Genomic DNA, 14,104 nt, shown 5'->3' on the forward strand with positions numbered 1-14,104 from the left:
TTTGCTGCTTTTTCTCTAGCTCCTTTATGTGTAAGGTTAGCTTTTGTATTTGAGTTCTTTCCAGTTTTTGAATGGATGCTTGTATTGCGATGTATTTCCCCCTTAGGACTGCTTTTGCTGTGTCCCAAAGATTTTGAACGGTTGTATCTTCATTCTCATTAGTTTCCATGAATCTTTTTAATTCTTCCTTAATTTCCTGGTTGACCCTTTTATCTTTTAGCAGGATGGTCCTTTACCTCCACGTGTTTGAGGTCCTTCCAAACTTCTTGTTGTGATTTAGTTCTAATTTCAAGGCATTATGGTCTGAGAATATGCAGGGGACAATCCCAATCTTTTGGTATCGGTTCAGACCCGATTTGTGACCCAATATGTGGTCTATTCTGGAGAAAGTTCCATGTGCACTTGAGAAGAATGTGTATTCAGTTGAGTTTGGATGTAAAGTTCTGTAGATATCTGTGAAATCCATCTGGTCCTGTGTATCATTTAAAGCTCTCGTTTCTTTGGAGATGTTGTGCTTAGAAGACCTATCGAGTATAGAAAGAGCTAGATTGAAGTCACCAAGGATAAGTGTATTATTATCTAAGTATTTCTTCACTTTGGTTAATAATTGATTGATATATTTGGCAGCTCCCACATTCGGGGCATATATATTGAGGATTGTTAAGTCCTCTTGTTGAATAGATCCTTTAAGTATGATATAGTGTCCCTCTTCATCTCTCACTACAGTCTTTGGGGTAAATTTTAGTTTATCTGATATAAGGATGGCTACCCCTGCTTTCTTTTGAGGACCATTCGAATGGTAAATGGTTCTCCAACCTTTTATTTTCAGGCTGTAGGTGTCCTTCTGTCTAAAATGAGTCTCTTGTAGACAGCAAATAGATGGGTCCTGCTTTTTTATCCAGTCTGAAACCCTGCGCCTTTTGATGGGGTCATTAAGCCCGTTCACATTCAGAGTTACTATCGAGAGATATGAGTTTAGTGTCATCATGATATCTATTCAGTCCTTGTTTTTGTGGACTGTTCCACTGAACTTCTTCTTAAAGGGGAATTTTAAGAGTCCCCCTTAAAATTTCTTGCAGAGCTGGTTTGGAGGTCACATATTCTTTTAGTTGCTGCCTGTCTTGGAAGCTCTTTATCTCTCCTTCCATTTTGAATGAGAGCCTTGCTGGATAAAGTATTCTTGGCTGCATGTTCTTCTCATTTAGGACCCTGAATATATCCTGCCAGCCCTTTCTGGCCTGCCAGGTCTCTGTGGAGAGGTCTGCTGTTACCCTAATACTCCTCCCCATAAAAGTCAGGGATTTCTTGTCTCTTGCTGCTTTAAGGATCTTCTCTTTATCTTTGGAATTTGCAAGCTTCACAATTAAATGTCGAGGTGTTGAACGGTTTTTATTGATTTTAGGGGGGGATCTCTCTATTTCCTGAATCTGAATGCCTGTTTCCCTTCCCAGATTAGGAAAGTTTTCAGCTAGAATTTGTTCAAATACATATTCTGGCCCTCTGGCCCTTTCGGCGCCCTCGGGAACCCCAATTAAACGTAGGTTTTTCTTTCTCAGGCTGTCGTTTATTTCCCTTAATCTATCCTCATGGTCTTTTAATTGTTTGTCTCTTTTTTCCTCAGTTTCCCTCTTTGCTATCAACTTGTCTTCTAGGTTACTCACTCGTTCTTCCACCTCGTTAACCCTCGTCGTTAGGGCTTCTAGTTTGGATTGCATCTCATTCAATTGATTTTTAATTTCTGCCTGATTAGCTCTAAATTCTGCAGTCATGAAGTCTCTTGAGTCCTTTATACTTTTTTCTAGAGCCACCAGTAGCTGTATAATAGTGCTCCTGAATTGGCTTTCTGACACTGAATTGTAATCCAGATTTTGTAACTCTGTGGGAGAGAGGACTGTTTCTGATTCTTTCTTTTGAGGTGAGGTTTTCCTTCTAGTCATTTTGCTCAGTGCAGAGTGGCCAAAAGCAAGTTGTATTGGGAAAAAGAGAAAAAGAGAGGAGAGAAAGAAGGAAAGAAAAGAGAAAGAGAAAAAAAAGGGAAGAAAAAAAGGAAAAAAAAAGAAGAAATGAGAAAGAAAAAGAAAGGAGAAAAAAAAGGGGGGGTGGGGGAAGGAAACAAATCAAAAAGCAAAACAAAACAAAACAAAACAAAAAAAAGAACCACGGGGGAGTATCTTCTGATTCTGTGTACTTTAAGTCCCTTGGCTTCTCCTGGAAGTTGTCCGTCTAGCTGGTCTTCTGGGGGAGGGGCCTGCTGTGCTGATTTTCAGGTGTTAGCACTTGGGGGGGCTGCTGTGCCCCTGCCTGGTGCAGTGCTCGGTGGGGGTTGTTTGCCCCGTGAGGCCGCAGGAGGAACAGCCCCAGTGGCGGGGCAGCTCTGGAAACCTGGATTCAGCTCCGGCAGGAACTCCGTCTGCAGGGCCTGGAGGCTCCGGGCGGGGCCGCTGATCTGCTCAGCTGGGGCAGGAGCGTCCTCGCTGTCCTGGGCCCTCCCGGCCTCTGCCTGTCCCGGGGGAGGCGGGATCCTGGGCTGTGTCCCGGCGCCCTGTGCTCCGGAGCCTGCGCTGGTGGATTCGCGCTCCCGGGCCGCCACCGCCGCGGAGCCGCCCCCGAGCCCCCCGAGCAGCTCCCGCCCCGCAGCCCCCTCCGCGGAGCCGCCCCCGAGCCCCTCCAATTGCTCCGGGTCCCGCCGTGCGCGCTGCAGCCCTTAGGGAGCTCGGCGCACTCTCCTGGGCGCGGAGTTGCTGTTACTGTCCCGGGGAGCCCGAGGGCATCCCCGCCCTCCTGGGTCCTGCTCCACCTCCCTGGAGCCCCTTTCCCCCGGGAAGGTCGGTGCAGCTCCTGCGTCTCCGGGACGGGGCTCTCCTGTCCTGGGGACACTCGCCCCGGCCTCAGCCCGGCTCCTCGCGGGCCCCTCCCCCTTGGAGGCCTTTGTTCCTTTATTTCTGTTTCCCCGTCTTCCTACCTTGATAGATGCGCGAACTCTTCTCACTGTAGCATTCCAGCTGGTCTCTCTTTAAATCTCAGGCCGAATTCATAGATTTTCAGGATGATTGGAAGGTTTTCTAGGTAATTTGGTGGAGACAGGTGATTTGGAGACCCTACTCTTCCGCCGTCTTGCCCCTCCCCCCTCTTTCTTATAAATTTAAACATATACTTACTATATATGACCCAGTAGTTCAATCCCTACATATTTGTCCAAGAAAAAGAAAAGTATATGTATATACAAAAACCCATAAATGAATATTCACAGCAGCTTTATTAATAACAACTCCAAACTGGAAACAATCCAAATCCAAAAGGTGAATGGATAAACTGGTCTACTGATGCAAAGAGAGACTACAGAACAACAACAACAATGGAATGGAATATTAATGAACATAATAACCTAGATGAATTTCAAACATGCTTGTTGAGTATGAGAAGTCACACACTACATGAATCCATTTATATGTAATTCCAGGACAGGTAAAACTAATAATGACAAAAAATAGATCAGTGGTTGCTTGGGCCTGGGAGTAAAGTAACATGACAAAAAATGAACACAGGGATACAGGGGATGATGGAAAGGTGTGTAGTATCTCGTTTGAAGGGGTCACACAATTGTATAATGTGTCAAAAATTACTCAGTTATTCACATAAAATCTATGCATTTCATTCTGTGTAAATTGTACCTCAGTAAAGTCTGATGAGAAAAAAATACACCTGCTGGTAATATTAAATTATTAACAGCTTTAAGTCTGAGTTTACAAAATGGCTGGACAGGTTGCATGGTGACACTCTGAGCAGAGCTTACTGTTTAAGCCTAACAGTAAATGATATTATCTCCTTTTTCTAGAATATCCTACTATGCTGTGGCCTACCCCAGCTTGGTGGATGTAATTAATAATCTTCAAAAAGAAGAGGTTTTAAGCAAGTGAACTGTTACATGCTAAGGAAGTTTAGCTGCTTGTCCACATAATGTCTAAATGAAATGAGAACTGTATAAATGATTATATGACTATTTTGTGTGTGTGCATGTGTCTACAAGTCACATAGCTTGCTTGTTGAACTAAGAAACTGAACTTTTGGAGAGGCTTTTATCTAACCAGGATATTTACTTTCCCATTATAATCATAAAAGAATTGTAGTATGTTTGAGCCTTGTGTCAATCACTATTTCTAAAAATATATATAAAATCATAATACCACCTCACGTACACTTCAAAACTATTGATAATTCATTACAATACAAAAAATACAAAATAACAATACAAAAAATAACAAAAATACAAAAAATAACAATAATAAACATTACATCTGTGGCTTGCTATGTGCCAGGTACAATTTTATGACTACATTTACTTATTTTTATCATCACAATGACACTATGAAAGAATTATCATCATTGTAATTATTTGCCAACTGTGTGAATAATAAATCCTAATGATGTTCAATAGCTCCATGAACAGTTTTTTTTTAGTGATTAAGAACCAATTCAATATAGTTCTAATGCTTTGACTTGTTAAATGTGAAGTACGTATTTTTAAAAATAATCCTCTGAGACTAGAAACTGGTAACTGTTAATTCTGTAAGAAGAAAAAAAAAGATATTTATGTCATGTTTGCCTGGTTACCTCACTATGTAGCTTATAAGATTTAAAAGTGGAGTCCTCAACATGGCACTTTTATGATCAGTCTCCTAAAATTCCACTCCCTGCTGTTTTTATCCCTTAGGAAACATGGAGTTTATTAGTTCTTTCCTTCTGGTCACATGGGCAACAACACTCACCTGGGGAGCTTTCCCAGTAGGGCAAAGAAGCTATAGCTAATGCTTTGATTTCTACATTACTTCAGGGAGACTGAATTCCATATAGTTTTAGTATAACCCCTGCACCAAGAATAAGAAAATTAGACTAAATATATGCCAAATAAAAATATGTAAATGACAGATTGAAAACATTTCAGATTGCAATGTGGCCTTTAATGTTTTGGAATATTTATTATGATTCGGATAGCATCAGCAAAATACTGAGAAACTAATTTTGAAAATATCTGACTTTTACTTTAGGATTATATAGAAAAAAAAAAACATTCAAGGTGTTATAAGATTTAAAAGCCTGAGAATGATACATCAAATTACGTTGTGGATATATTTGGTTTTTGCTTATTTTTTGTATTACTTTTCCTAATCGTATAATCACTTGTGTCAACATTTTGCAATGTAAGCTGATGTAACACTGATTGAATAAATTTGAAAGTGCTATTAGATAAAAATGGCTGTATCCAATTCATCATAACTTGTGAGCAACAACTGTGTGCCACATATAGTTTTAGGTGATTTGTTCCTATGTTCATATATTTACCATCAAGTTTTTTTTTTTTTTCAAGTATTCAAAACCCTAGTTTATGGTCTATTTCCAAAAGGATCCATAGTCAGCGAGCCCATCCTAAAACAATGGCTAAAGGAAGTTTTTAGGACAGAAGGTAAATGGTACCAAAACAACCAAATAAAAATGAATAAAAACAACAGCAACAACAACAACAACAAAAAAAAAAACAACAAAAAAACAAAAAGACAAAAAAAAACAACTCTGGAAAATCAGGAATGAAGAAAGTATAAAAGAATTGGTAAAACTGGATGAATATATCTTCTTGGGTTCTTCAAAACACATTGAATGGTTGAAGGCAAAAATTATGAAAGTATACAATGTGGTTTTCAATATATGTATCTGTAACATAGAAGATTAAAGGACTTCTATGGTGGTAAGTATATGTAATACTAAAGAGTAAAGGGCCTTTACGGTGGTAAAATTTCTCCACACAAATTAAGGTAGTAAAATATTAATTCAAAATAGACCATGTGTAGTTAAATGTGAATTTTGTTATTAGAGAAAAAAACTAAAAATTACAAAGAGATAAAGTAACAAGTTACAGTTAAATTAAACTAATATAATAAAGCAAAAAAAAAAAAAGAAATAAAAAAAGGAATGGAAAACAAAGGGAACAAATGAAAACAAGAACCCTAATTCAAGCATATCTATAATTATAACAAATTTAAGTGGTCTAAAAAAGAAACCAATTAAAAAACAGAGATTATAAGAACAGATTAGAAATACAACTTATGTGCTGTCTATAAGAAACTTACTAGATGTAAAGCCATATGGGCATGATAAAAGAATAAAAGAATGAAAAAAGATACATCTTAACACAAATCAAAAGAAAAGAGATGCAGTGCTTACAATCAACAATATTGAATATGCACTTAAAATTGTATTAAGAGGATAGATCTCATATTAAGTGTTCTTACCACACACATGCACACAAAGACACATAAGGACACTTTTGGAGGTGATGAATACGTCTATTACCTTGTTTCTGGTAGTGGGTTCAAGGGTGTTTGTGTATAAACAAACTCATGTTATATATATAAAATATGTACAGTTTTCAAAATATCAATTATATACTGATAAACTTGCTTCTTAAAAAGTATTAGTGGTCATTATATAAATACTGAAAATTGCAAAATAAATCACTTAAAATAATCATAACATAAAAGAATGCTTAGGTATAAATCTAATAAAATGTGTACAAGATGTGTATGCTGAAAACTATAAAACATTGATGAAAGAATTTTTTAAATGATGTAAATAAGTTGAGGTGCATACCATGTTTATGAATTGGAAGACTTAAAAATAGGAATCATACACTATATATGAATTGATTCATACATTTCTTATAATATAAACCAAATTTGAACTTTTTTCACATAGATAATTTGATTATAAAATCTATTGAGTTAAAAAAAAATTCATTAGAAGACCAAATAGGGGGCAGTCCAGGTGGCTCAGTGGTTTAGCGCCGCCTTCAGCCCAGGGCATGATCCTGGAGACCCGGGATTGAGTCTCACGTCAGGCTCCCTGCATGGAGCCTGCTTCTCCTTCTGCCTGTGTCTGTTCCTCTCTCTCTCTCTCTCTCTCTCTCTCTCTGTCTCATGAATAAATAAATAAAATCTTAAAAAAAAAAAAAGACCAAATAGGACACAGATCTGAAAAAAAAAAATTCAAGGACAAGGATAATTAAGTCAGAAAAGCAAAGGAATTAAAGTAGCTAATGAGGGATCCCTGGGTGACTCAGCAGGTTAGCCCCTGCTTTTGGCCCTAGGGCATGATTCTGGATTCCTGGGATCGAGTCCCACATGGGGATCCCTGCATGGAGCCTGCTTCTCCCTCTGCCTGTGTCTCTGCCTCTCTCTCTCTCTCTCTCTCTGTGTCTTTCATCAATAAATAAATAAAAATCTTTAAAATAAAAATAAAGTAGCTAATGTATTTCACTAAAGAAAAATTCATTTAAAGGAGTCCTGTTACCCAGTATTACAACATACTTTAAAGCTACAGTAATCAATTCACTGTAGAACTGGTGACAAGACACACATACAGATTTAAAAAAACAAAACAAACAAACAAAAAAAACAAAAACAAACAAACAAACAAAAAACAGAATATAGAATCCAGAAATAGGCACATATAAATATGGTCATTTCATGTCTGACCAACACACAAAAGAAATTCAATAGATAAAGGTAAGTCTTTTCAACAAATAATGTTGGGCCAGTTATACATCATTTGCAACAGATGTCTCTCAAACTAATAAACTTATACTTTATAATAGAATGAACTCAAAATGAATCATATATCAAAATCTACCACAAAAAACTGTAAAACTTTTAGAGAAAATCATTAAAAAAACTTCATGATTTGGATTAGGTGAGGAGTTCTTAGATATAACATAAATGTAAAAAGAATATTGATAAAGAAAATTTCATAAAACTCAAAACTTTTGCTCTGTGAAATATCCTGCTTAGAGGAAACAAGTATCAGACTGGAAGAACATATTTACAAAGATTCATATCCAGTATACATAACAAGTGCTCAAAGTACAATAAGAAAGTAAACAACCAATTAAAAACTGTGAAAAGGCCATGAACAGAAATTTCACCAATATAAAAATGGTAAATAAGCTGATAACAATGTTTAATATGATTAGCTACTAGTATCATGAAAATTAAAACCATAATGAGATACTATCATACATCTATCAGAGTGGTGTATAAACTGACATAAAATACTGATAGTATCAAGTGCTGGTGAAAATACAAAGCAAACTGGATCCCATATATTGCGTGGGGATGAAAAATGTTGGAAAACATTTTTCTCTAGAAAACTCTTCACACTCTAGAAAACTCAAACACTCTAGAAAACAAATTGTCCTTTTTTTCTCATTCAGTTAGACATATTCATACTACATAACCCAGCATTAGCTATTTACTCTAGAAAAATGAAAACCCATTGTATTAGTCTGCTATAACAGTCAGAACAGAATACAAGATTAAGGGGCTTAAACAACAGCAATTTATTTTATCACAGTTTGGGAGGCTGGAAGTCCAAGATCAAGGTACCAGCTGGGTTAGTTTCTGGTGAGATCTCTCTTCTTGCTTTGCGTACAATCCCCTTCTTGCTCTATCCTCAAATGGCCTCTCTGTATATGCATGGGGATAGAGTTCTGATGTCTCTTCCTCTTCTCATGGAAACATTAGTCCAATTGGATTAGGTCACTACCCTTATAACCTCATTTAACTTTTACTGCCTGAAAGACCTGTCTCTAAATATAGCCATGTTGGGGGCTAAGGTTTCAACATTAACTTGGGGTATACTCAATTCAGTCCATAACATTCTACCCTCTGACTCCCAAAATTCATGTCCTTCTTGCATTCAAAATACATTACTACATACCAACAAGTCCAAAAGACATAACCCATTCTAGCATCATTTCCGAGTCCAAAACATCATTTCAATATCACCTAAGTCAGGTAAGGATGAGACTTATGTCATGATTCATCCTGAGGCAAAAATCTTTTCCAGTCATGAATCTGTTAAAAGAACATAGTTATGTACTTACAAAATGCAACCGTGGGACAGGCGTAGTATAGACTTTCCCATTCCAAAGGGAAAAATTGGCAAGAAGAAAGATTATTGAGCATCAAGGAAGTCTAAAACATAGCAAGGCAAATTCCATTAGGTTTTAAGACTTAATAATAATCCTCTTTAGCTCAGTACCTTGTCATCTGGTCCAACTGGGGTGTCAGCAATTACTCCCATGGCCCTAGGTGGTGGCCTGTCCCCTTGGATCTGCAAGGTGACCTTTCCTCTGAGACACTGCATGGAGGCATCTTAGTCTGCTAAAACTGAGGAAGTAACTTCTTTTGGATGTACTGCATTGAATTTTATAATTTTTACCGTCAGCATGAGAAATCTTTTTTTTTTCTTAAGATTTATTTATTTATTCATGAGAGACACGAGAGAAGGCAGAGACACAGGCAGTGGGAGAAGCAGGCTCCCTGCAGGGAGCCTGATGCGGGACTTGATCCTGGCTGCCCAACTGCTGAGCCACCCAGGGATCCCAGCCATCCAGGCATCCCCAGAAATCTTAATGGAAGATCATACATGTTTAAGAAAATACCTTAAATATTTGTCTGAGTTGAGTGACCAAAATGAAAAAGTGAAGGATGTAAGGATCTTGTCAGTGTAGAAGAAAGTTAAGCTGTTCTGACTAAAGGCTAAAAAAAAATTTAAAAAAAATTAGGGGATGTTGGAGGAAAAGAAAAGAAGGAAAAAGAGGAGCTCCTGAGATGATAACAAAACTAAGTACTATTGGGAATAAAGCTAACGTTAAAAATATGCTAAAATCTGAAAGAATTTTAACAGTAATTCCTGCTAATAGAAATTGCTACACTATACATTTCTTTGCATTTCTCCCATTTCCTCAGAAAAACATGCTAAAATCAAATGCCTTATGGGGAAAGTGTTTTGGTGAAGAAGGTAGTGAGTTTCACTTTAGACTCATCCTGGATTGAAAGAGAAGAAGTAGCTACAGGACTGAAAACAACCCTCTCCCTGGATAAACTTTTAGGAACTCAATCCTGGAACCAGAAGTGACCATGAAAAATAAATCAAGGTCAGTGGATGAGCTCAATGAAGGCAAAATAAAGAGTCAGTAAGGTTAAATATAAATCTACAGAAATGAATCAACCAAAAAAACAAAGAGAAAAACAATTGAATAAAAAACAAAATCTCAGAAACCAATGGGAGAATATAAAAAGACAAATAGACAATGAGTACAAAAATGAAAAGGAGGAAAGAAAGCAGGGAAAAAAAGATGTGAAGAAATAATATTTGAAAGTTTTCTAAGGTTAGTGAAATAAACGTTAGTGTATAGACTCGAGAGACTCAACATACACCAAAGAGAAGAACCTCAAAGAAAATAATACTTAGGCTTATCAACATCCAAGTTATGAAAATCAATGATAAGACAAAGCAATGAGATATAATGGTATTTTACATACAGCGTTGGTGGTTTTAAGATGTTCACAAAAATTTTTTAAGGATTTATTTATTTATTTATTTTAGAGAGACAATGTGTGGGAGAACAGAGGGAGAGAGAGAATCTGAAGATGACTCCCCACTAAGTGTGGAGGCCAATGCAGGGCTCATCCCACAACCCTGAAATCATGATCTGAGCCAAAATCAAGAGTTGGCTGCTTAACCAACTGAGCCACCCAGGCGCTCCAAATTTCACAAATTCTTTAATATTCCTTCCCTTAAGGAGTAGAAAGAATTAATTGTCTCTTCTTGAGTATGGACTGGACTCATGGACTCCTAATGGATAGAATAAAGTAGAAGTGATAGTGTGACTTCAGAGATTAGGTCTAAAGAGACTGTGGTTTTCTGTTCTCTCTTCCTCTCCTTTTCTCTGCCTCTCTCAGATAATTTATTTTGGAAGAAGCCAGATGCCATGTCATAAAGTTATTCACTTGTGGAGAGGCCCATGTAGTGAGAAGCTGAGGCTTCCCTCTAAAAGCCAGCATGGAACTGCTGCTTCCTGCCAAGAGCCACATGTGTAAGCTTTAACACAGGTTGTCCAGCCCTAGTCAAGCCTTCACATTATTGTATTTATAGATGATGCCTTGATTGAAACCTAATGAGAAAACTTAGCCACAACTACCCAGCTAAACTTCTCTAGAGTTCTGATCCTCAGAAATCTACTGAGATAATAAATGTTTGTTCCAGCTACTAAATTTTGTTATGATCTGTTGCATAGCAACAGATAACTACTACAGACATTGGTACATGGAAATGGAGTGCTGTCAAAAACTATTTATTTATTTATTTATTTATTTATTTATTTATTTAGTCAAAGACTTTAAAATGAGAGTAGTTTTGAGACTGGGAAGTAGGTGGTTGCTAGAGAACGCTCAGGCAAGTTTTTAGAAGAAAGAAACTAACAGGAATGCTGGAAATTTTCATTGAAAGTGTCAGATATAATACAAAATGAAAAGAAACCTACAGAACCCTAAAATTCTTCTAGTAAGAAGCTGGTTTATAGTAGCCAAGATCTGGAAGCAATTTGTGTGTCAATAGATAGATTAAAGAGTTCCACTTGGAGTTCCGTGTTCATTTTTATAGTACTCATTTTCTACAAAAATCCTATCAAAGTCAGTTTAGCAAAAATCTGGTGAATTCTTCATGCCCAACCACCCCCAGGTAATATCTTCTCACTCTGGCCTACCTTTAGAAAGAATCTTGTCAGGACTATGCCAGCTCCTTGGCTTCACTTTCCCTTGTTATATTTGGAGTTGAGCCCAATTTCTCCCCTCCTTCAAAACCTCCACAGCTATAGTCCCCTAAATAAAAATATTTCTAATAGTTTAAAAAGAAAAACACAAGCCCTCCAGGAATTCTCAAAAATGTAGGGAAGCGCTTTGGAATTCCACTGGACAAGAAATGGGAAAGGTGGTATTATCAGGCAATCTCATTTAGGTCCCAAATGGCAGGAAGGGAGACATCAGGTCAGTTATGGAAATAAACACATTTTATGTAACATGACAATTGCTATTTAAATTATGGCTCACTTGTGGCACATATGTGGTTCATTAGTTTCTATACTTTAAATCTTTTCTTGGTTCTACTTTACATCACCATTATAAATTTTCCTTCTGCTAATGTGCTACTCTTTATTATGACTACTTATACCTTACTCTTTATTATAACTACTTTTAAACTGTGGTGACCCATCTGAAATTGTGTTTGCAACATGACTGGGAAGGAAAGAAACAAGAGAAATAGGGAAGAAGGGAGGAAAGGAGAAGAAAATAGTTATCAAAAAATGTTGACCTTATAGTCTCTTAGATTTCTCAGTTATTATTCTTTATCAGTTTGTCATCAACAGCTCATTGCCATCTCCATACCCCTTGCAACATGCATACTTAAAACTATTACAATAAGTGAATTCACACCCATCCATCAATAAAGATGACATAACTAGTTTTCATTGTAAGTAGAATGGATTTTACCGACCTCCCAAGAGTCTACAATCTTTCTTACAAACAAAAACACATACCGATGATAACTTTCTAGAATTTGGAATTCATTTTTTAGTTGGGAAACCAATAGTGCTGCTGACCAGAAGAGAAATAAAGTGATAGCCCTGTAATCAGTAGTACCACAATCTAATCAAGGAAGGTCATTATTCTTACATTGCTCAGAGAAATACAGTTTTGCTTGTTTGTCTTCTATCTTTTTTTAATCTCGTCAACCTATTGTTGTCCTGATGATTATTTACACTGTTTCAGGATTTTCCATCTCCAAATAACTAGTTGTCTAGTGAACCAAAATGTTTAGCCATCTCCGCCTTGGTCCTTCATTGCAGACCTCATCTCCACTGGACTTACCTTGTCTCCTTTCCCAATGACAATACATGTCTATTTTTCCACATTCCAAAAGTTCAATTCCATTCTTCTCCTTCAGAAAGAGAGAAGAGTAGAAGGAAAGAAATCTTCACAGAGGGCAAGCATTGGAATTACTGCAGCCTAAGTACCTCATTTCCTTCTTAAAGGTAGAAATTATCTAGCACTCTCTGTGATTCAAGGATAAAAGAGGCTGAAATTCACATCTTTTGACCCTATCAGGACCTAAACCATCAGGCTTTGGCAGTCAGGGTTCAGCTAGTCATCACGAGTTGTCAAGGGAAATGTAGTAGCACTTTATAATCTGAAGGCACCTTGACTGCCATGACTTGAAATTCTCTTTATTCAGTAGAATTTACATCATCTTTAACAAAGATTCTCTGCCTTGATTTCTTTTCACTCAGTAATATAACATCTGCATTACTCTCCTCTGACATCCTAAGAAGGTCTCCATAAATATGCATTTTCCATTGAATTTATGATACACCCACACTGAGTGCATTCTTGACATCATGTCACTTCCTTAGTCGTGCACTGACATTATAATGTTATTTACTACAAAGTCGCATTGACAGCATCTTGGGAACACTGTGACAGCATTTTAGTTGCCATGAAAATGAATACCGAAAGCACATTTGGACAAAAATCACTTGCAGGAAAAAAAAAAAAAATACCAAAGAGGACCTAGATATACTCACAGTTTTTTTAAAACAGTTTGGCCATCTGAACACTCATTAGAAGTTTGTTCTAGTTCGGTGGCAGATTAGAGACCAAACGCTGCTCCTTTTCAAAATACTGAAAGAATTTTGTCTGAAACAGAGAAGCAGAATTGAATCTAGAACTTGGTGATAGTTTTTTAAATGCAAGATATTTTATTATCCACCTGTTGGATTTTTTTATCAAATGACTTCATCAGTACAATGTCAATCTACATTAAAACGGACATCTTACAACTATATATTTAAAAATATATTTTAGTATAAGTAGTATAGAGTATCTTTAACCCAATCATTCATTTTAGATAAAGTTTTTATTCATCAGATAATATTAGTATATCTATTATGTATATTCTTAGTAAGACAACTAAACATTTTATCAAGACAGATAGAATATAATAAATGTATCTTACTAATATTTGCAGGAAAGGGAAAAGAAAAAATAAAACAATACCTAACTTTTATAGTTCTCACTCAGTGGCAAATACTGCTAACCAAACTTTTTTTTTTTGTATCTAAGCTAATTTAGTCCTGACAAGAACCCTATAGGGTATATATAACTATAATTTTCTCCCAATAAGAAATAGCTTCCAAGAGGTGAGACATTTTTTT

At 36.7% G+C, this 14,104-nt stretch overlaps 2 long non-coding RNA genes across 2 annotated transcripts in view; one reads left to right on the top strand and one right to left on the bottom strand.

Annotated features, from left to right (window-relative positions):
• Positions 1–14,104, top strand: part of LOC144288505 (uncharacterized) — a 683,266-nt gene that overhangs the window by 103,185 nt on the left and 565,977 nt on the right. The gene's annotated exons all lie outside the window — the stretch shown is intronic.
• LOC144288233 (uncharacterized) lies at positions 6,110–13,685 on the bottom strand. The gene is made up of 3 exons (XR_013356203.1): positions 13,475–13,685; positions 12,762–12,831; positions 6,110–8,903 (listed from the first exon to the last, which is right to left on the bottom strand). It is a non-coding gene; the product is annotated as an uncharacterized LOC144288233 (long non-coding RNA).

Source organism: Canis aureus, chromosome 18, assembly GCF_053574225.1.
Source record: "Canis aureus isolate CA01 chromosome 18, VMU_Caureus_v.1.0, whole genome shotgun sequence".
Classification (NCBI taxonomy): Eukaryota; Metazoa; Chordata; class Mammalia; order Carnivora; family Canidae; genus Canis; species Canis aureus.